Source organism: Bacillus rossius, chromosome 2, assembly GCF_032445375.1.
Source record: "Bacillus rossius redtenbacheri isolate Brsri chromosome 2, Brsri_v3, whole genome shotgun sequence".
NCBI classification, from domain to species: domain Eukaryota; kingdom Metazoa; phylum Arthropoda; class Insecta; order Phasmatodea; family Bacillidae; genus Bacillus; species Bacillus rossius.
This window is the reverse complement of record NC_086331.1, coordinates 115,322,229-115,347,599: the sequence shown is the minus strand read 5'-3', so window position 1 is coordinate 115,347,599 and position 25,371 is coordinate 115,322,229. Positions and strand designations below refer to the sequence as shown.

The window sequence follows — 25,371 nt, the reverse complement described above, 5'->3', positions numbered from 1 at the left end:
CACACTAAAAAACACAGCATTTTAAACAATATTATGGCCATCAGAAGCAGAGATAACTAATAAAACCTAACAAAACACTTCCTAAAACTTAAAATTATTTTATTTAAATGATTATATAATCCCCAACAATAAGTAGAAATACTGTCTACAGGTCAGAATTGAGGTTTCACAGAGGCATGAAGAGTATGATTTGTTTGTATTCTTGTGATGTTTAGAGCTACCATGTGTGTTTAAATTTATTTCAGTGAATGCTTTTTATTTGGGTATTTATTGGCCCTAGAGTTATCTTTTATGAAATTCAGAGACCAGTTAAGTTTATGTAACATTTGGAAAAGAAATGTCAAGTCATTGGCTTAGATACCTGTGATTGGAATTAACAACAAAACCTTACACTAAAATGACCACTAAATAGTAAGAAATGAGAATAGTTTTACAATTTTTTTTTGTGGCAATGGTAGCAACATAATGGCTGCAGAGATACAACATTTTTTATTTATTTTTTTATTTGTATTTGTGACATGCCCACCGACAGCTGAAACACTTTTATGGTGGGCACGAAAAAAAAACTAAAATACAAAATACAGAAAACACAAAAAAAAAAAAAAAAAAAGCTTATAACAACACAGAAACACAAATACATAAACAAGACAAACAAAGATATATAGAAATAAGAACAATAACAACTAGGTCATTAACAAAAATAAAAAACAAATACAAACATAATTAACACAGGTAAAATCAAATTATTAAATGTTAAGAGATATTGAAGGAAAAATAATATAGCTATGACAGACATAAATCAGAATATATATAATTAAACACTGTTGGAATTCAAATATATATTATTGTAATTTGTTATAAGTCTATAAATAATATCATTATTAGTAATAAGAGTACACAGAGTAGAGCGTAAGCAGGAATTGAATTGAGGAATTCTTAAGGCAGTATTTTCAAGAAGATAAGGGCATCTGAATTTATGAATGTAACAGTTATGAACAAAAAGAGCATCAAGATAGGCCCTACGGTCTACCAGAGGTGTCCAAATGGGGCGTGGGAGATTCCTTGTAATAATTAAATCTATAACTTTATTTTGAATACTTTCGATTTTTTCAGTATCTGTTAAGTTGATACCATTCCAGATAACAGAGCCATATTCTAATTTTGATCTTATAAGTGCCATGTAAAGAGAGATAAGTGAGTCTGAGTTGGTTGCATAAGAAGTAATAAATTTTATAAGCGCTAGAGTTCTTCGTGCATAGGAATATATGTAATCTACATGTTTATGGAAATATAGTTTTGAATCAAGGATGATACCGAGATCCTTTGTGTAGTGGGCTTGAGAGATGATAGAATTCGCTAATTTGTATGAATATTTAATCGGATGGTATTTCCTAGTGAACGATATAACCTTGGTTTTATCTTTGTTGAGTTTGACCAAGTTTCTTAGACACCAATTATTAACTTTAATAATATCTTCTTGTAATAATTCACAATCCTCTAAGGAATAAATAATTTTATAAATTTTTAGGTCATCAGCAAAAAGAATTCCAGTAGAGTAGCAAAGTACTTGTGTAATGTCATTAATAAATATATTAAAGAGAAGAGGTGAAAGAGTACCTCCCTGGGGAACACCAGAACACGCATTATACTGAGAAGATCTATGATTGTTGATCGATACAAAAAAACTTCTGTTGGATAGGTAGCTTGAGAACCAATTGATATAGTTTCCACAGAGACCAAAATGGGATAATTTAATAAGAAGTAAGGAATGGTTTACAGTATCAAAGGCTTTGGCCAAGTCGAAGTAACAGGCATCGGCCTGACCCCTATTTGTAACTATATTATATACAGGATTAAGAAAGGTAAGAAGATTAGTGGTAGTAGACATACCAGACCTGAAACCATGTTGATTATTGGTGAGAGTATTACTAAGTTGAAAATTTAAAAATTTAGCTATAATTTTTTCAAAAATTTTGGAGAACCCGTTAAGTAATGATATTGGCCTGTAGTTTGAGACGTCTAATTTTGAACCATTTTTATGAATAGGAATCATTTTTGCTATTTTCCAATTATTGGGAAATATATTCGTTTTCAGACTGGTGTTAAAAATGTGATAAAGTAGGGGTACTAAAAGATGGGCACAGCCTTTAAGAATAAAATTGGGAATGCCATCAGGACCAGTGGATTTAGTTGATTTTAAGTCCTTAATTGCCCAAAGTATTAGACTTTCAGAAATTTTAGGCACAGCTATAGTCTCAACAGACATGACCGATGTAGTTATTGGGGGAGAAGTATTTGGGGTTACATATACACTAGAGAAATACTGAGCAAACACATTCGTTACCACATTCGGATCATTTGATATATCCCCATTTACTTTAAGAGAAAGTTGTTCATAATAACCATCTTTCATTATTTTAACATATCTCCAGAAACTTTTAGGGTTCTTCTTGATATTGTTGTTTGTCGATTGAGTCCAGTGGATTTTGTCACGTTTAATTAGAGATTTCACAGATTTTCTAAAATGAGAGAACTTTGCATAGTAGAATAGATTATTATTTCTTTTGTACAACTTGTGGAAATGTTTTTTAGATTTAAGAGCACTTATTAATTCGTTGGAAAACCAAAGGGGATATTTAGATTTTTTTTTAATAGAAAGAGGTATATAAGTATCAATTTTTTCAGAAATACAAGTTGTTAGTTGATCCACGAGATCATTAACATCAGTAGAACTATAAAAGTATGACCAGTCACAGTCATTAATAGAGTTGTAAAGACCAAGATAATTCCCTTTTTTGTAATTTCTGAACACAGAAGAGGGATTAATATTATTATGACATGTTTCTAACATGATGTTAATATTTAAAGCGGGATGGAATATATCTTCTTTGATAAGGATATCAGCAGAATGTGATACCAAACAATGAGGAAGATTAGAAAGACACAGATCTAAGAGATTTATAGCTGGTTGGGTACAATTAAATTGTGATAAACCAAGACTGGATGTGAAATTCAGTAGGTAACTGGCTTTAGATTTGACATGTAAGTGTATAATGTTATCAGGATTAGAATTAGACCAGTCAATGCCAGGCACATTAAAATCACCAAGAATCAATATATCATCACAACAGACTAGCAGTTTATCTTCCAAGGCTTCAAAATAATTCCGGTAAATATTAGGTGTGATATCTGGAGGTAAGTAGATAGTACCAAGTATTAATGATTTCGTAGGCGTTAGTTTTATTTTTAACCAGACAGCTTCGATGCCGGGGAAAACGTAATCATACAAAGGATGCACTGATAAGAATTTATGCTTATTGATGGCAGATAAGACACCTCCGCCTCTATTCTTCATTGTCAGTTGTGAGTTTCTATCGTCTCTAAAAACTGAATAACGGTCTGTAAAATAGTGAGAGCTGATATTATTTTTGTTAAACCATGTTTCTGTTAAACAAATAATATCAAAATGTGAACTAATTAGGTTTTCCTGAAATTCAATAGATTTGGTTCGTAAACCTCTCACATTTTGATACGCAACTGAATATTCTTCAAGAAACTGTTTCACAGGTGGAGATTAAGATGCTCCTCCAGGCACCAAGATTGAAGTAGATGTGGATGCGGAAATAGAAGTAGAGGTGGATGTGGAAGTGGATGCACTAGGCCTGATGATGGGTTCTTCAGATGCAGAGTTGTTGTTTAGAATTTGATCATGATGTAGTTTGCCGTAGAAGGGGCTTAACAAGCAGCCGTTAGGCCAAAATACAATGTTATTTATTCTAGAAAAGTCCTCTTCCAGCACGGAGATGTGGAAAGATGCGTAGGAGTTGAATTTAGTTTTGAGTTTAGTTACTTTAACTTGGGATAAGTTCAGTTCATTAGATATGTAATCAATGATGTCTTGTTCTTGCACGGTCGGATCAAACCTAGTTATAAAAAGTGCCTTCTTTTTTTATAAATAGGTTTGGGAATCATTTTTAACGAGGATATATTTCTAAAGCCCACTTTCATGGGTGTTTTTTTCATGACCAGTTCACGCTTCATGTTCTACAGGTTTTGAAAACTTGAAGATGTTCAGAGAAAAGCCAGACATAGACTCCTAATTATGTAAGCCACTAGGAGATGGTATTAAGTTTTAGTGTAGTGGCTAGAGGAGACACCAAGTATTTTTAAGTCAATAAGGAAATGGACTGCTAGGTCAAAGTTACACACCTACAGGAGGGTCCAGCTATTTTCATTACTAAAGACTTGTCAATTTTTCTTGGGTCAATGAAGATTGTGAGCACAAATATAAGAATTTTGAGGTCTGAGTGAAGGTCTAAGATGAATTTTACTTTGCCTTATACATAACACCAGTTAATTTTGTTGTGGTTGTAATTGTAAAGAAGTTTGAGAGTATGATGGGCCTTACTTCATGAAGCTGTGTACCTCATGCGGGAAAGAAAGAACAACAGGCTTTTTAGAGTGGACATAACAACGTCCTAGAGCAGGGGTGTCTAACCCATGGTTCACCAAGCTTTGCGCACTTGCCTGTAACATGTTGGAAACAGCGGGATTTAGCAATGTATACTACCACATAACTGTTAAATAAACACACTAAACCAAAAATAGTATGATCATGTAATATTTAATTTATAAAAGAGTTTAGTGTAAAGGTCTAAATGATAACAAAGTTATGAAATCTAATGAATACACATAAAGATACAAATCTGGCCCATCAAACTTTCAATAGGCCCTATATTCTAAAAAAAATTGGCCATTCTTTAACTACAGTACTGTGGTGTTAGCTTATTTCTATCCTAGTATACTATAACATTTCAGACCTCCAGACTAGCTCAATGTGGCCTGACTGTTATATTTGGCAGCCCAAGTATGGCTGGTAAGAATTTCTACATGCTTTGAGAAGTGAATATAAATCATAAACGAGAAAGAAAATGGAATATAAGCTGTCGTGAAATCAGTCCAGGATCATGGGCGAAACTGTCTACTGCCCAGCTGAAGGACTGAGTGTAGTTGTCTACACATTGTGGGAGCCAAGGCGGTATAAGGTACATAGGTAAAAGAATCTAGTATACAATACCAAGTATGTGTACAACATGGGACTTTGCGGGACATGAACATCAGCCAACAACACAATGCAGAACTTCAGACAACTTCATGTCGCAGGGGACTACGTGGAAAGGACAGCATAACACAGCAAGTCAGACACAGAGTAAACTGATAAAATTTGTTAGGAGGGTTACCTTTATGTGGATTTTTTGTAAATTTTGCAGTAGATTTATTTTGCTAATATGAGCAAAATTGAATAATGAGGGGGAAAATACAAAACTGAGGCATTTTCCATGATGCCTGAAAAATTTTGGAAATGTGGAACTTCATTCAGAGGTTGTGGGGGGGGTTCAAAAATGGAAATGTCTCACATGATAATACAAAAGTTGGAAAACCATTTTACACAAAGATTAGAACAAACATGACAGGATCTAGGAAACAAAATTTTTCACAAAGCACCAACAACAAAATGGAGAAGATGTCATTGAAACAACATATCACACAGGAAAAGAAAAAAACTGAAAAACTGGAACCAGTGCAAAACAAAATTAGTCAAGAAACTGTGCAAGTTAGGAGAGAAATAATAACACAGGTGTAACGCGAATCGTCAAGGGTAGAAACTCGAATCAACAACGTCAAAACGGATCCAAACAAACCTGTTTATACTTATACCTAAAGGATAGATAATTTTAAATCCAAAATTACAGAATTGCAGGTTGACTTTGAAACATGTGAAAAGGAAATGCGGATTGCGAAAGAAAATATTACGTTTACAAATTAGGACGTATAGGAAAACAAAGGTAAAATGGCAACTTTGGAGGAAAATTGTAGGCAAATACCAAATAAAATTGGTAGAAATCAAAATGAAATCATGGGCATTCATGTCAGGGTTAACAAGAATCTAGGGGCATAAATATAATGAGAAGAAAACTCAGAAGGTTGAAAAGAATTTAGAAAGTTAACTCAAAATATTTTGGTCAGAAAATGTAACTCTTGGCAATCACATTGAACATTTTAAAGATGAGGTAGGCAGAGAGTGTCTTGGTTAGAATGGCAGTTGTTTGTTTGAAATTATGAAAACAAAAGATTTCAGAAAATAATTAAGAATATTTGTCAAACCATGAAAGTTTAAAAAAAATTTGAATTTGTTGAACTATAATTAATTTTTGTTTTTCTGTTGTGACAACAAAAGAGGATTTGGCAGTAAAAAGGTTTTTGTGGGTGCTAACCAACCTTTTTTTAATAATACTGTGTGCAATGAATTTCTTATAATATACATCAGTTTTGAATACGTCATGATGAAGTTTTTCTATTTCACTATTTTATGTAAACTTTTCAATTGAATTTCAAACCAATATAATTAAAAAGTGAGAGGGGTAATGTAGCATCACAGATCCTTACCATCCCAACTTATTAAGGCGATTGGTGCACAGTAAAAAATGGTCACAGGCCCGAAAACAATGAATTTTGTATCATATGATCACTAAAGAGTCTAGATGCCTATGTAGGTGACCGTTACTATGTAGGGAGGTCAGGAGCTTAGTTCCAGCTCGTCAGTGGCGAGATGGCCTTCAGACGGGAAGGGTGTTGCTGGCGGTCGCTCTGCGGCCTGCCATCTAGGAGAAACTAACAGAACCTCGAAGGTTGTATCTCACTCTCCCTCTAACACACAGCCGATACGGTTCTATCGTGCCCGGAGGAGGGGAAGGTTTAGCAGGTTTCTCTTTCACTCATCCTTCGCCATGGGCAGGTGGAATGGATTATTTTTTTGTCCGCAACTGCGCACAACGTCATGTGGCTTAGAGCTAACCTCTGCCACTCCCGCACATCTTCTCACTAAACTCGCTCGTTCTCTCACACTATTTCAATAAATCTTTGCAAATCTTCAACATCAATACTTTAAACCATTGCGCTTCCTACGGATTAATTATATTTCATGCACGTGCCCGAATTCAGCTGCAAAAAAATAAAACGGGTAGTCAATTTTTTTCTTCAAAAACCTTCCGAAACACTGTGTGTTAAAAACATTCTGAAAGCGAATTTTTTAGATAAATGGAAATTCTAAATCACCTACGCCACAAGGAAACATTGTGCTTTAATATTATGTAAAGAAAACACCTCTTAGTTTAATAGTTATGTAAAGGTGGTGTGATATGTTTTAGATGTCGCACCATCTTATCATCCATGTAGAAGAGTTACCCGAAAAGCTAACAAGACTATTGCCATGGAAATGGAAATATGGTTAAGGAAATATTTTTCAAATGTTTGTAAACAGTAAACAACATATAAAAAATCTTATAACTGTAAAATTAAAATACAAACAACCCTATAGCAAATTTAATTTCAATATTAAAAAAGTCTACAATAATGTTTGCAAGAAACGAAATTGCAATAGCAATACAAAAATATCGCAATTTTGTTACATTGTTAACATATATATTATTTTTAATAAAGGCAATAGATATTACATATTCAATATTTGGAATACAATAAATACCTTAAGCCCTACATAATTGCTGCGATATTCACAATAAATGCTTTTCTTAAATATAGTAGTTAAAAACATCGAAAATAAATTATGAACATACATATTATGGTGAAGGAAAGTGGACACTATCACACTGAAAAATCTTAGAAGGTAGTTTTCCTCAACTTATTTCTTTCTTTGCGTTTTTGGTCTTTTTCGTTAAAATATTTCATGTTCGAATACTTGATACGCATATACGTTCTTGTCCTGACAAAACAGTATATAACATCTTCTGGATATTTATTTTCAGTAGTTCCGCAAATAATTTTAGTCAGTGATTCAAAAATCCGCTCTTTTTTGCACAAATTGTTGCCATTAACATTATCAAAACACATTTTGGCGATCTTTATTAATTCAAAAAATTCATTAGTGGGACATTTTAAGTTACCCTTTGATTGTACATGTATCCAGCTATCGTCCTCCGAATTGAAATCCGTAGTGCCAAGGTCAGGATATTTATTTCTGAAACGGTGAGCTATATAGCCAGAAACATATTTCAGCCCTTCAAGAGAAATTTCATCACTTGAAAGGGGCCTGGCCTTTAAATCTAAGTCTATTTCTTCCATGTCAGTAAGATCTATTTCATTTAAAGGTGATTTCTCTTGAAATGTCTTTGTAAAATGCATTTCCTTGAACAAAAGTAGTTCTGTACTTTCATTCTGATAAGCACTGCCCTGTTCCATTTCATTTGACGAAAAATCACTTACCAAACACATTTTGTCTGTCTTCTCATCCGTGTTTTTCCGTTCAGCAAAAACTGCTGCAGAATGTTTTCATAATATGTAGTTTATAATTCTGTATTTAAAGTCAATGGGCGACAGATGCGTATTTTGATGTCCTATACCTCTAATATACGGAAAAAAAAAAAAAAAAATTAAAAAAAAAAAAAAACACTCTAACACATATTGGTTCAGTTTAACCTTTGAATATATATATATACTGTATAGAAGTCGCGAGTGGATAGGATTTACTCTACGTTTTTCAGAAGCGTATGATGAGCAGCTTGGGAACTTCACCGCTGCAGTGCGCTGCCGTAACGCCCTGTATCGTCTTAGTTGTTATTTACACGTTAGAGCAGCTTGGGAACTTCACCGCTGCAGTGCGCTGCCGTAACGCCCTGTATCGTCTTAGTTGTTATTTACACGTTAGAGCGCAGCTTTGTCGCTCGTTGTCATTCCTCGCACCCCCCATCCATCATTCACTGCAGCTCAAGGTCGTTCAACGTGAGGGGGGAAGGAGTGTTTGAAGAGTTCGACACTTGTCCGTTAGGGACCACCACAAGTCGATGCCCTAGAGATGGTGGCGATTGCGGCGGTGAATTAACCAACTACCTCAAAACCGTATTAGAAATTTTAACCTGGGCTGGCGACTTCTATACAGTATATATATTCAAAGGTTTAACTGTTAACAAATATTTAGGTTAACAGGTCCTATACATATTTTCGAGTGTTTTACTGACTGAGTTATACAGGACATTAATTAAATTGATCGCTGATATTTATACTTTTAAACGAAATTTTGGATTTATCATTTTATGTGAACTCTAATGCGTTAAAAAGTGTAACGCAACACTACACACAGGTAGTGATGTCTAGTGCACTGCCCTATGCACATTCGTTAACAAAAAAATAAAATAAAATATTAATTACTGATAAATAATACCTAGATGTCGTGATACAAGTAACACATTCTTATCTGATATTTATCTCAATTAGAATACGAAAGAGGAAGACAAAATAATTAACTGATTTTAAGACTGATTTATTACTTACACACGAATAAACAAATACCACGTATTCCTCAATACAGTAATTCCATTTGACCAAAATATCACTCCGATTTTTTTTAACTATCGTTGCCAGGTACATGGGCACGACTTCGCAAATGTCAATGTTTCACGTAGAGTTCAAAAATGGATTTCCGGTTCGAAAAATTTACTAACTCATAAATTAAATCAATTGTCCGATAAAACATAAGACCTATAGACTCAAGACCACTAAGATAGTTGTGCATTGTATGTTCATATGATCGTGCCATTAATAATACTGAGAGGCTAATTAATTTAGTAAATATAATATTTAATAGCGGCTGGTTTTAGTTTATCCCAGCAACATCAACAAAGTCATAATATCAATCGGCAATGTTAAAAAGTTGTAGGGCGTCAGTACAGCGTTTGTGATAGAGTAATAACAAAATGGCCATACCTGGACTAATGATATCTTCTGACGTTAATAACTTTAAAATCGTGATTCCCGTTCGTAACTTAACATACCATCAGCAGTCTGATGATAACCTTTTTATGCATACTATTATTACCGCACACATAACATATCAAATGGTAGGCCCGCGTCAGGAACATCCTGACGCAGAGCTGCACTCACCAAAACGGCCAAAACCAAGCTTCTTTTTAGTAGCGTAACTTTTACAACAATAGGCTCGAGGCACTTTTTGAAAGTTCCGCCGAAACCTCGGGCAATTTCTGGCCGTGAAAAACGTAATTCCGAAAGCCGCAATTACTTAATAATTACATAGAGAAAAGCCCAAACGTTTGTAACAATGTCAGAAATATAGTTCAAAACCCAAAATAAATTAAACATATAAATTTAAATAACGTAGCACAGAATAATAAAACAGTAAACAAACATTTGAAGTATTAAGGTTTCAGTGTTCTGTGCAATGTAATATTACAAAAGGACATTTGTAATTAGTGTGCCCGACATTCTGGCATCACTAGCTAACATTTCCAATTTTTTTTTATTTCATATAACTGGAATAGCCTAGTGTTGATTGGATATTCTAAATAAATTTTAATAAATATAAAATTTATTTTTTTGGTTAAATTTAGATCTGTCATTCTAGTGTGCATATAGCATACCCTAACTAACCGGAATACACAACTAATGTTCTATGCTGTCAAAACATATTAATTTGGAGGGTAAAAATTTATTCATATGTGTAAACAATCACCACAAAGAATAATCACCGTGTCAGTATTCAACTTCAAGTCAAAACATAACCGCTAAAAAGAATTTCGCTGTACGAATTTTTCTGTACAGAGACAGTTTCCTTGCTTGAGCGAAGATAGACTCCACTATGAAGCGCGACCTTGACAGACCATTCGTTTCTTCGCCCTCCTCTCTCATCCTCCCTCTACACCCCATTCTTCCCCCTCTCCTACCGCAGGCAGCGGCCAGCCGGCCGGAACTCCGCCGGACTACCTGGTTCCGACAAGCGCCGCCCCTCAGCGCCACGTCGCGGGGACATTCTTCCCGGCGGCGAGTTTTACACGCAGCACTAGAACTGCCACTCCGGAGGGCGTGTTTTCAGTCGGATCGTATCAAAAACAAAAGGATATGAAAATATATACATAACTCAATAGTGTTCTGCCAATTATGTTTTCATTTTCATTTAAATTTATTCTTTAAATCGCTCCTGAAGTAGTTCAGCAATGATCAATAGAAATTGTCAACATTAAACAGTAATTTTGACGAAGAAAATTTTTTTTTCTTACTTTTATAGGTGCAGAAACCTATTCGTACACTCGTTTCTTGAACTATACTTAAGTTTAACATAATTATGTGTTTTCTAAATAATTCTGGCTTGGAATAAAAATAAATGCATTTAAAATGACATAACTCAGTAAAAAAAGTTTATTAAAAAAATCCTAGGTATATTATGTCTTAAAAAGAAGCATCAAAAATAAATATGTACAGTTAAATTAGTTTTGTCGTAATATTTACCATGCACCAATTGCCTTAAACTGTTATGTTTGTGCCGTTTCAGTGCTACTTTCAGGCATAAATGTACGAATTTAAATTTAATTTTTAATTTTTAAAGAAGGAAAACTAATAATAAATTTGCATTTTTAAGTTTCATTTAATTTTGTTTCCAGTACTGTACACTCCGACGTAATCATGTGCAACCCAGTGCACCTGCGCTTGTTCGCAGGCTTCAATTAGATACTGTTTGCTGACGATTGGCTATCGCATCAACTCGGCCGCGGTTCGCGTCATGTTTTCTCCATGTAACAGAATGACTTTCGTGTTAGCGAACGATACCCCAAGCCCACTGCTAGAAACTTTCATTTCTCGGAGACAAGCATACGTAAGGCTTTGCCAGCACGAACTGAACTAGGTTACAGCCAGCGGCGAAGCCTCGGGACGGTCCACATGACGCCTTTCCCAGGCGATTTAGCAAATTTAAACCCCCCTCCCCTCATCACCCACCTGTGGCTTCACGGGAAATCCAACCCGGAGCATCGACCCCCAGTGAACATAGGCGGGGACATTGTCTCTTCAAGGACTTTCGCCCTTGTCAAACAGAGCCCTCAGCGAAGTCTAGCGGCGGGAAAAATCCCTAACCTTGCTCTGAGCGCTGGTCGCGAGCGCGCCCACTGCACTCTAGCGGACGTTTCTGTGACCCTCCAGGCAGGTTCTCGTCTTGGCCGCCAGAGTGCACTACTCATCCCTCCCATAAGAGACAGCTTGTCACAATCGACCTTGGCAGCAGTTGTAGTGCGATTGCGATCTTAGTTCGCCGGCGACTCGCGTGAAAGCACGGCGAACATTTTGCAGTCTGCATCGCCCCTTCGGGCGTTCCCGGACACCTTCGGGCAATCACCACCCCCCCTTCTTTGGCTGGGGGCAGTTGCTTCCTTTAATTTGGCACCCCGACGCCATTTTTTGGTGATTCGGCGGGCAGCCTCTGGTCTGTGCGGACCACGCGTCGCGATTCGCGAGAGTCAATCTCCGTTGTTCGTCCCAGACTCGACACTACATCATGTAGTCGCCAACGTCAAGGCATAGAGGCCTCAATTTTCTTATTTTTAAATTTTGCTGCCCGCAATAGTTTTTTGCTAATCTAAATTATTTCACTATCTCTCAACATGACTACCGCGACCTTCCGTGCCGCGAGCTGCCTTCTCTGCTCCTGCAGCCAGCCTACATGACTTCACCCCGCTGTTTTGGGTAAGTGGTCGTCATCCCCCCCCCCTTTTTTTTGCCTTTCCCTGGGCATAGTCTTGCCCAGGCTTAGCCGCCTGTTAACCAGTCTAAGTTATTTGGGACTTTGGTTGCAGACGGGATCCAAAATCAGCCTTGAAGTTTATCTCCAAAATCAGCGTTGAAGTTTATCTCCAAAATCAGATCTCCAAAATCAGCCTTGAAGTTTATCTCCAAGATAACTCCAAAATTAGCTCCAAGTTTATCTCCAAGTTTACACAAAATGATTCCTTCTGGACTTTAATCGACCGAAACCTCCGGTGCCAGGACACAGGATATAATTAAATTTCAATGTAATTGTTTCTTTCTTTTGAGCCTGCGAGCTCGCTTAAAACCAGTATTAAGTTCAAGATGTATTATGGTGTTACTTTTATATGTATTTTGTTGCCCCGGGGCTCCCTCCATTTTGCAATCAATATGTTTTAATACCAGTGTACTTAAAAGATACAAAAAAGGTAAATTATTTTAGTAAAAGGGCACTTATATAAATCAAACCACCAGTCTTGTTATTTCATTATTATTCATCCCCGATCCACATAGCCTACTAGAGTTGCTAAGAGGTTATAAATAAAATTCTTTTGTACGACGTCTGGGCACCTCTGTGATTATTGTTGTTATTTTTTTGTTTTCTGGGCTCATGCTTCCAAGGCCTTAATTTAATTATTCATTTTTGAGTGTTTACCTGCAGCCCAGCGTTCATTATAAAAATGGTAGCAGAGCGTGGTTTGATCTTTGCTACAAGTTGGTAGCATAGAGCAATTCAAGTTGGAAGTTGGTAGTATTTAACGTGGTTTGGTTTATATGCATACCCAAATAATATTTTTAATTTTTAATTTGAAATTTAAATTTTAAATTTTAAACATAATGAAATATATAACTAAAAGTTTTTTTTAGAGTTTATTTAGATTCAGATCGTATGACATATTATTGTAAGTCCTAAAACTGGCACCCCCTTCTTTATTCTTAAATTCATTTAAGTTGAAATTCTGTTTTCCCTTCGACCGACGGTCGAGTATTTTTCTCCATGCGGCCCAAGGCGGGCTCCCGGCCTCTTCACACAGCTGATGGTGTTATCTCTAGGACTTGCTCACCCGGTGTAAACCACACCCTCCCCCCTCCGCTACTTATCACTCACAGCACACGTAGCCGCGTCGAGTTCAGTTCAGCGCCCTGGGCGACCTTCACAGTAAGACTTACTGTACTTCCACAGTGGTCTGCTGGGCACACAACTCGACGAACGTCGTTCGTTCCACGAGCCAAGCAGTAATAATTAGTTTTCATTACTGGCTAGGCCGCATGTGTTTGACACATCCTAGGTATAAAGTTAAAGTTTTCTATTTAAAGATTTTTCGTTATTTTGGGCACATACTTCCGACCTGCTGGAGTAACGATGATATTATTAAACTAAGTTAAGTTAATAGTGTCTTATGTATAGAATTTAAGGTACCTTTTAAACAATAGTTTTAAGTTCTTTGTTGGTAATTTTTTTTTAGACCAACCAAAGTCAAAATTTAGTTTTTTTTTTTTATCTTTGTAACATTTGACCAAGGTCCAACGACGAAATGAACACAATGCTCACGCCGGAGTATCTCCTCCGTGACGAGCTTATGTATGAACTACAGTTTCGAGGCTTATCAGACCTCAGCGACGTGGCCACGCTCCGGAAAAGACTCCGAGCGGCGTGCGCAGAAGAGATTCAGCCACAAATAGCTAATCTCGCACACGTGGACCCATTGAATGAATTTAATTGTGTTTGTAACAAATTTCAAGATCTCTATAGCTATACTAATTCAGTAGCAGACGAAACAAATACGAGCAACATCCTACGCGTGCTAACTCGCTTGAGCCATATCGGCACGAGGTTTACTAACCTCAAGATAGTAGCCGCAAACAAATTAAATGGGATCTACCAAAAGGAGATAGACAAATGTAGGCAACAGATCCCTGGTCTAACCTTTCAATTGCGGAGCAAACTAGCCGCAATAGATCAAGGATTACTTGAACCCGTAGAGGCATTGGCAGGAGGAGTAACTGACACTCAAGTACAGCCACCTCCAAAACAAATGCAAACCGGAGGTAGCTCATTCCCTACCCCCCCCCCCCTCCTTTAACCTCTCCCCCTCCATCACCCCCCGTAATACCACGCCGTCAGGCATTCCCTGTCACCACCCCTACATCCATTAACTTGCAGTTTCCCTCCGCGACTGTCATGGCGACTGGTACTCACCTGAGCACCAAGGTTACATATACTCATCCTATTCAATCGTTCACAGCTCACCCTTTTCACAAGCCCCAACCCATATACCTACCCTCCACCTCACCCACCATTTTCAACCCCTATCGTGAATTCATGTCCGCCTTTTCATCCCTTCAAACCTCCCCGGAAGCCCACCCCACCTCCTCGGCCATTGAAAGGTCAGCTTCGCCACTTATAGCCTTTCCTTCCGCCCTGGCAGCTACGCTGCCACAAGCAGCATCTGTGCCACCCGGTGGCCGGATAGAGTCGCAACTTCCATACATCAGCCCCGCCACCACATACCTGCCATTGGCCCCGCAGGTATATCAACCTCAACCTCAACCAGCTCCACCTCCATCCTCTACCCTAGCACCGAACCCAGTACCTGTATTTTCTACCTCAAATCAAGCAGCTGGAGGCAATTTCTATGCTAAGATTCCACATCCTGTGGAGAGGTTCTTAGACAATTTCAAGGAAACCACAGGATTGGAGCCCAGGAGCCTAATCGAGTTCCTTAAGCATTTATTCAGAATCAAAGAAAAGGCTAATATTCCAGACAGGGAACTGCTGGAAATAATTTTCCCCTTCACACAACCACCCTTGAGCGAGCGAGTTACGCTCGCCATAAAGCAGAATTATTCATTTGACCAATTTCACGAAGACGTACTAAATTTTTTTATTCCAGCCCGTTTGATGACCAACATCAGACTGGAATGGTACAACAGGCTACAACAAAGAAGTGAAGCCTTACCGAATTTCATAGCAGACATCAAACTAGCTGCACAAATTCTTCGGTTGCGAGTGTCTGAGCACGAGATAGTTTCAAACATCCTTGATGGACTTAATCCGCACAAAAGATCGCGGGCAGTTTTCCAGTCTCGACCGCAAAACTTTGCCGAGCTTGACCGCCTGTGTATCTCCAACACAAACGTAGAATACGCTGACCACCAGTGAAATCGAGAAGCTAATTCATACGCCCACAACAACGCACGGACAGCAACAGAAAATAAACAGCAATTTTCTAATAAACAATTCCAACAAAGGCCCAACTCTGAACACTTTGCTAAGCCCCAGTACAAAGATGAGAGCATACCGGTTTGTAGATACTGTAAAAAGTCTGGGCACTACATTGAACAGTGTCGTGCAAAAAACTATCAGCCAAATTTTCACTATTCTCAAAATTCAAAAAACGTGTAAATCGCTGGCCAGAAAGAATCCTTTCTGAGCCAGTACACCAATCAACTGTAAGAAATATTTACTTCCACACAAACGTAAATAATAAATCTGACAGCAACAAACCACAACAAAACACAGCTTCCCCAAATTGGTGGAAAAACAAACAAAGAAAATAAAAACACAAAACAAACAAGAAAGTCGGAATTAACAAAAGAAAACAAACTGATCATAGCAACACTGTTACGCTCAGGTGTAAGAAATGTAACTGTCCTCGCACGACTGACAAACGAACATGTCATAACATTTTCGCCAATCTACCCACAGTTTTGCCCTACGCAAACACAACAATTATTGGAAAACAAGAAGTCCCAGGTCTAATTGATACTGGATCCGTGCGATCATTCGTGTCAGGCCAGCTGTTCAGGAAATTACAACAGGACAGTTTGACTCAAAAGGTAGAGCCAATAGAAATACAGTGTTTTACAGCTGCTGGACAGCCTTTGAAAGTAAATCGCATTGTCCTTGCTAAAGTAAAAATCGACTTGTTTTCTTGGACTTTCCCATTCTTAGTAGCAGATGATTTAGCCACAGATTTAATTTTTGGTTCAGATTTCATTGTTAAAACAGGCATGATAATTTATTTGAAAGCACGAAAATTTCACTTCAAATTTAACAACCAAGTTTTTGTTTCTTTTGTGTCACCTGACGCAAAATGTCAGAGCAATGTAAATGCCACTCACGCAGATGCTAAAGGTGAAAACAACATTTCACTAACCCACCTTAACTCCGAACATAGACAAGAAATAGAAAAGTTATGCAGGAACTTTCCCGACGTTTTGAGTGAAAAATTAGGACGCACCCATCTCACACAATATGAAATTAAGCTTTTGGACAAAACCCTAGTTAGGTGTCATCCTTATCAATTATTAGGACCTAAAATGCAGATAATGCGGGATCACATACAGAATTTGTTAGACAAAGATGTCGTCGAACCTTCCACCTCCAGTTTCGCCTCCCCGGCATTTTTAGTACCCAAAGATCAAGGTCAAGGTCAGCGCATGGTGGTCGATTTTCGCAGTGTCAACCGTAAAATTGAAGTAGAAATGACGCCATTACCAGACCTAAATTCGGCATTTCACTGGTTCAGTAAAGCCAAATTATCAGTGTGTTTGACCTAAACTCAGCCTATCATCAAATACCACTAACTCCAGAGTCAAAACACGTCACAGGTTTCTGCGTTCCGTGGAATCTCTACCAATACAAAGTAGTACCTTTTAGTCTAGCCACAGGCGCGCAAGTGTTAACACGACTTCTAGACCAAATTTTCGGCGACCTGAAATTCAAATTTGTTTTTAATTATCTTGATGACGTCGTTGTTTACTCAGAAACTTTTGAAGAGCATATTGCTCATTTGCAAGAAGTTCTTGAGCGACTACGTACAGCCGGCCTAACTGTCAATACAAAGAAGGTAAAATTTGCAGTGCAGGAAATTTCTTTCCTCGGACACCTGATTTCAAGTCGAGTAGTAACCATAGACCCAAGTCGCACACAAGCAATAAAGGATTTCCAACCCCCTAAAGATGCTAAAGGCATTTCCAGATTTATCGGCATGGCAAATTTCTACGCTAAATTCATACCTAATTTTGCTGAGCCTGCAGCACCACTGAATGCTCTACGTAAGAAAAATTCAGTTTTCAATTGGGGTCCAGAACAGGACAAAGCCTTTGATTTCCTCAAACAGGCAATAGCTAGTCCCCCAGTGCTCAGAATGACTGATTTCAGTAAGCCTTTCATTCTGCAAACCGATGCATCCAGTGTGGCCATTGGTGCAGTGTTATCCCAAGAGTTCGATGGTTGCAGGCAACCTATAGCTTTTGCCTCCCGCACCCTAACACACCAGGAGAGAAAAGCCTCCTCGGTATATGAACTTGAGTGCCTTGCCGTAGTTTTCGGCATAGATAAGTTTCGGCCATATCTAGAACATAAAGAATTTCTACTAGAAACAGACAACCAAGCCCTTGCTTGGCTTTTAGCCCATCCGAAGCAACTAGGTAAATTAGGTCGCTGAATTGTAAAAATTGCTTCCCTCAAATTCAACATCCAACATATTCGTGGTTCACAAAACATCGTGGCAGACACTCTTTCTCGAATGTTCGAGAACCCTTCCAACTCCGATATTCAGGAAAAAAATCCCATTGCCTGCCACGCATTGTTAACAGATTTTCCACTAGCATTTTCCGACATACAATCAAATCAAAATTCTGATCCACAATTGTCAGACATAATTAACCAAATAAAATCAGGCTCACCTCCAAAACATTACAAACTTTCAAAAGGCATACTTTACCGAAGAACACAACAAGGAAAAAGATTCAGAATAGCCCTACCTCAAAATCTCAGGGACATGGTTTTTCAGTATTACCACTCGTCACCTTTAGGCGCACATTTAGGAATTTTCAAAACGATTGAAAACATTCGCAGGAATTTTATCTGGGACGGGATGCACAAGGATATTACATAAAGGATAAAACTATGCAAATTATGTGCATTGAGTAAACCTGCGCAGCAGACCCAGTTCGGCTATTTAAGTTCTGACGTGGCCGACAGGCCCATGCAAAAGCTTTTCATAGATTTTGTGGGACCCTTCCCAAGATCAAAGGACGGAAATACAATGCTTTTGGTATGTGTAGACGCCTTTTCAAAATTCGTGTGGCTAATTCCAGTCAGGAGAGCCACGGCCGAAATTACCATTCGAGCCCTACAAAACAACATTTTCAAAATTTCTGGAGTTCCTTCCATCATCGTTTCCAATAATGCCACAAACTTTAAATTGACTCTTTTCAAAAACATGTGTTTTTCACACGGAATACAGCATGTAGCCACTACACCATACTATCCCCAGCCTTCGCATGCGGAGCGTTTCAACAGAAACCTCCGATCTGCACTCATAGCATTTCATGCGAACTCGCAGGATAAATGGGACTCTAACCTCGTGTGGTTACAGTTGGCTTTCAATTCGGCCAGACATGAAGGTCACAAAACAACACCGTTTGAACTCATGTTTACCTACCAGCCCAACACCCCACTCTCTAATCAATGGTCTTTGAAAGAGTTACTACCAGACGACCCGAGGAACATTAAGGAAGTCTGGAGTAGAGCTCGTAGAAACCTGCACTTAGCCCATGAGGCATGCAGACAGAAATATAACAGAAAACGTTCTCCCAATCCCTACAGACTAGGTGATTTGGTGCTGTGCAAGGCACACACCTTAAGCAAGGCTATCGACAAGCGATCAGCCAAGCTTTCGTATCGTTGGAATGGCCCCTGGCAGATACAACGATTCCTCACGCCAGTAACCGTCGCTCTAGCCGACCCGAGTTCTGGCGAATTTCGCTGAGCGCCCACATCTCCCAAGTGAAGAAGGTGCACCCTCACATGAAGTAGGGGCACTCTTCCAGGCGCGTAGGAACCGGGGGGGGGGGGGGGGGGGGGGGGGGGGGGGGGGGACAACCCAGGCGACTCTGCCCGGCCATAACATTTCATGGCCGGGCAAAGTTATGGTTTTGCCCAGCCATTGCATCAGATGAACAAGAGGCATTGTCTTCATTGCAATGCTAAGTGGTTTTGTGGGATTTTCCTGTCTGTGCGTTACCTTATTCTTAAAATAAATTAAGACTTTTCGATAAGTGTACAGGCACAATAAATACGGCAACTGTTCTTGTTTTCTTCTAAATATTCACGTTTCACAGTGCTGATAGCGGAAATATTATTGTGGGATATAAGACCAGTAAATGATTCCACTCGTTGCAGTAGCTTACGCTCCGTTTTTGTCCACCCTTGTCTACCTGACCTTCAGACCCTTGCATTCACCCCGCCTCGTTTACCTAACGGTAAGGACCTGACGTGCAGAGCGCTTTCCACATCAGTCATCATTCAACAGCTGTACGTCTTGCTTTTAAGTCCAAGAAACTTTGTGAGCCGTACTACAGAACTGTTTAAAATAAACTTATTTATCTATAGTATCGTGAGTGAGTAGTGTGGATTGGCAGTGATGAAAAACATTTAGGGTTTAAGGAGAAAATTTATAACATTATTTTAATTTTTGCGGCGTACAATGACTCAGAAAAGCATCAACTTTTTCTTCAACAACCGTTCTGGACAGTCCTGCAGTTCATCACAACCACCACCTAAAAGGCTGTAATGCCTGTGAAGACAAAGATCCTAAAGAAGAGTTGGATTCATTTAACTCAGGTATTACTTTTGAGCAGTTTAGACTGAGACGAATTTTTACATGATCCCGAAAACCATATGTAATATACCTACCTATTTAACATTAAAGTATAGTATATCGGTACATTATTTTTTTCCGCTCGTAGCTCGTGATTATTCCATCGAGTAATAAAAAAATTTCGTTGAATCTAAAAATCATTGAATCAAGCAGATTTGCAGTTATTTTTAAGCATCTTCACTCACCTATTCTGTGGACTTCGCATTTTTAACTTATTCTTAAGGGGAGTCTGACAGTAAAAAAAATTAAAATACTGACTTTTTAAATTTTTTATACCAAAATAAAATTTCGACTTTCCTGAATAAAATGATATGAGTGTTATTGCGAAAAGCTTTCTTCCATCTTTTATTTTTAATTTTTTTTAAAGTTGAACTGCATTTTTCGAAAAATTAATTTTTGTGACTTTTTAAATTTTAAATGCTAAAAAAAATTATTTTGACCTTTCTGAATACATTACAATGTAAATACTTTCTAGTACTCCTTTCAATAAAAAATATAACAAATAGTAAATTTTCAAAACTTTGGAGCCCGTATTCAGATTTAGTTGATGTATAGACCTTTCCTGTATTGACCTTGATTTATTAAGTCTGACAGTAAAAATAAAAAATAAATAAAGTTTTTTGTTCATTTTTAATGTCAAAATAAACTTAAGACTTTCCTGAATAAAAATATATGATTGTTATTGCAAAAAGTTTTTTTCCATCTATATATGTTTTATTTTTTTAAGTTGAACTGCATTTTTCGAAAATTATTATTTTTAACTTTCAAATTTTAAATGGTAAAAAAAATATTATTTTGACCTTTCTGAATACAATCTAAATACTTTCTAGTACTCCCTTCAATAAAAAATAATAATGAATACTGAATAGTATATTTTCAAAAATTTGAAGCCTTACTTTAGATTTGATTGATATATAGACCTTTCCAACTTGCCTTTAAAATGAATTCTACGAGGCGAAAACTGAAAAGTGAACACTGTTTTGTGATGCCGAGCCTTAAGTAAATTTGTTAAAAAAAAAAAGTTAAAATTTCTGCTAGTAGTACATTCTATTTTTATGTACGAAAGATGCTTAAATAGCACCATTTTGTTCCTTGGAATACAATTTTATTTTCTACCGGGGGAGAGCCCCCGGACAACCCCTTTGTTAAATCCACCACTTATAATGATACTCTCCTTTGCCCCCCAATTAAATATTTGCTTCCTACGCGCCTGCACTCTTCACTACTTTCCTTACACAAGGAACAGCGCTAATATTCCGGCATGCAATACTCAACACACAGTGTTGATATTTCAAGAAAAATTCCTAGGTCCTAATATTAAGTAAAAAAAAAAAAAACACGGTACTAGTTCATAAGATATTTAAGTTAAGAAGTGTTATATTAAGATGTCTAGTTTTAAGTGGCACCACTTATTCAATAAGTTATATGTAAGTTTTAGCTCTTATTTAAACGTGTAAGAATTTTTATCGGTTGTAAGTAGTTTACTACAATAGATCCTGGTACAGGGTAAGTCACTTAGGTTTTTGGTGGCTCAAGTTGGCCACCCTGACTCCGTCTTTCAGGGGGGAAGTATGTGCCGTTTCAGTGCTACTTTCAGGCACAAATGTATGAATTTAAATTTAATTTTTAATTTTTAAAGAAGGAAAACTAATAATAAATTTGCATTTTTAAGTTTCATTTAATTTTGTTTCCAGTACTGTACACTCCGACGTAATCATGTGCAACCCAGTGCACCTGCGCTTGTTCGCAGGCTTCAATTAGATACTGTTTGCTGACGATTGGCTATCGCTGCAACTCGGCCGCGGTTCGCGTCACATTTTCTCCATGTAACAGAATGACTTTCGTGTTAGCGAACGATACCCCAAGCCCACTGCTAGCAACTTTCATTTCTCGGAGACAAGCATACGTAAGGGCTTTGCCAGCACGAACTGAACTAGGTTACAGCCAGCGGCGAAGCCTCGGGACGGTCCACATGACGCCTTTCTCAGACGATTTAGCAAATTTAAACCCCCCTCCCCTCATCACCCACCTGTGGCTTCACGGGAAATCCAACCCGGAGCATCGACCCCCAGTGAACCCAGGCGGGGACATTGTCTCTTCAAGGACTTTCGCCCTTGTCAAACAGAGTCCTCAGCGAAGTCTAGCGGCGGGAAAAATCCCTAACCTTGCTCTGAGCGCTGGTCGCGAGCGCGCCCAATGCACTCTAGTGGATGTTTCTGTGACCCTCCAGGCAGGTTCTCGTCTTGGCCGCCAGAGTGCACTACTCATCCCTCCCATAAGAGACAGCTTGTCACAATCGACCTTGGCAGCAGTTGTAGTGCGATTGCGATCTTAGTTCGCCGGCGACTCGCGTGAAAGCACGGCGAACATTTTGCAGTCTGCATCGCCCCTTCGGGCGTTCCCGGACACCTTCGGGCAATCACCACCCCCCCTTCTTTGGCTGGGGGCAGTTGCTTCCTTTAATTAGGCGCCCCGACGCCATTTTTTGGTGATTCGGCGGGCAGTCTCTGGTCTGTGCGGACCACGCGTCGCGATTCGCGAGAGTCAATCTCCGTTGTTCGTCCCAGACTCGACACTACATCATGTAGTCGCCAACGTCAAGGCATAGAGGCCTCAATTTTCTTATTTTTAAATTTTGCTGCCCGCAATAGTTTTTTGTTAATCTAAATTATTTCTCTATCTCTCAACATGACTACCGCGACCTTCCGTGCCGCGAGCTGCCTTCTCTGCTCCTGCAGCCAGCCTACATGACTTCACCCCGCTGTTTTGGGTAAGTGGTCGTCATCCCCCCCCCCCTTTTTTTTGCCTTTCCCTGGGCATAGTCTTGCCCAGGCTTAGCCGCCTGTTAACCAGTCTAAGTTATTTGGGACTTTGGTTGCGTCCAAAATCAGCCTTGAAGTTTATCTCCAAAATCAGCGTTGAAGTTTATCTCCAAAATCAGATCTCCAAAATCAGCCTTGAAGTTTATCTCCAAAATCAGCCTTGAAGTTTATCTCCAAGATAACTCCAAAATTAGCTCCAAGTTTATCTCCAAGTTTACACAAAATGATTCCTTCTGGACTTTAATCGACCGAAACCTCCGGTGCCAGGACACAGGATATAATTAAATTTCAATGTAATTGTTTCTTTCTTTTGAGCCTGCGAGCTCGCTTAAAACCAGTATTAAGTTCAAGATGTATTATGGTGTTTCTTTTATATGTATTTTGTTGCCCCGGGGCTCCCTCCATTTTGTAATCAATATGTTTTAATACCAGTGTACTTAAAAGATACAAAAAAGGTAAATTATTTTAGTAAAAGGGCACTTATATAAATCAAACCACCAGTCTTGTTATTTCATTATTATTCATCCCCGATCCACATAGCCTACTAGAGTTGCTAGGAGGTTATAAATAAAATTCTTTTGTACGACGTCTGGGCACCTCTGTGATTATTGTTGTTATTTTTTTGTTTTCTGGGCTCATGCTTCCAAGGCCTTAATTTAATTATTCATTTTTGAGTGTTTACCTGCAGCCCAGCGTTCATTATATGTTATAGATTTATTACATTTTTATAATCAGAGATGATACTTGTTAGGTATGTAAATAACAGGTATTTGTCCAATTCAGAAGCATTTCAGTGTTAGCAACGTGTTTTAATGATAATATTTTACATTCGCTCATGTTCTCAACTATTTCTGATAGTTTGCTTCATTTGATTTGACAATGTCATTTAAGTGATTTTTATATCATTTTTGCTAAGTTGGTTAGGTTTTCAAGTGTTTTCGCATAATTTTTTAAGTATTGTTTGCTGTATTTATTTTACAGTGTAAACTATTTATAATGTCACTCGATTTAACGACAAACTACATAAAACGTCAAAATTGCTTGACTTTGGTTAGTTTACCTTGTTTTCTATACAATAATACACTTTATATAGCATCACGCTCACTTTATTTAACGACAACAATACGGCATTATAAATCATTCAGCGGTACTTTCTAAGTTGCCGAAGCTGTGTACGTCTTTTGTTTGCTGTTTTGTTGTTGTATTATCTAGCACGTGTTTACTTCGACTGACGTACCGGAGATTCTAAGAAATTTTGTTTTTGTTTTGTATGATGAACTTGCATATGTTTACCTCAGTCACTAGACTTTTGTCAAGTTGTTACACGTTATCATTATCACAGTTGTTTACAGACTTTCGAACTGTAAACATGGGAGAGTAACCAAAAATTTTTGTGTATTGACAAAATTTTTTTATTATTATGCTCAAAAGAGGCGGGAGAAAAGATCAGTGATGTTGGAAGACGCTTTGGATTTAGCCGCTCTACCGTGTCTACAATATGAAAAAACAAAGAAAAAATTCTGCAAGCAGAGGAGGTTGTAAAATCTGCTAAGAAATTAAAGAAACCTTAATACGAAGATCTGGATCAAGCGATGCTATCATGGTTTTATAGACATGTAAAATGTGTACTATATTAGTAAATATGTGCATATTATTATAGAATAGTAAAATATCTTTTATTTCTCTCCATTTAATGACCATTCTCTATAATGCCGAAAAATGCTCAGTCCGTTAAGTGTCGTTATATAGAGTTTACATTGTATTTACTAATGGCTGAATGCAACGATGGTTCTAAAATTTTCTAGAACATTTTAATGATGTAATAATAATAATATCTGAACGATTACTGCTGATTCGTCTCATGGAAATTGTGATGTAGGACGTAAATTGCAAAGGATCATAGTCTGTTTTCAGTAACAAAAAGTGTTTTATTAGCTAGGATTGTAAGGTGCTCTGTGATTGGCCTACCACTCCAACTCCTTCCAGTGGGGAAGGGAGTGATTCACCAGTAGACATAGTTCAGTCGCTGCTCTGTTACTTCTTGCAGAAGCAGGACGTGTCGTGTGCCAGCTTGCCAAGTATAATTTTTTAAATGTGAGTTTGTGGATAATTTCACGCCTGTAGTCCCGGCAGTGTAATCAAACATTTGTTTTGGATTTTATTAGATTAGAATATTTGACCACAGGCTACAGCGTACGTGTTAGTGGAGCCTTTTTGGTAAATTGGTGTCCACACTAAAAATACAATGGTCTCTCTCTGCCATTTGTACCGCAATT

General features: G+C 38.0%; 1 protein-coding gene across 2 annotated transcripts in view; it reads right to left on the bottom strand.

Moving 5' to 3' along the window:
* Positions 1 to 25,371, bottom strand: part of LOC134529651 (protein unc-119) — a 58,132-nt gene that overhangs the window by 10,085 nt on the left and 22,676 nt on the right. The window lies entirely within an intron of this gene.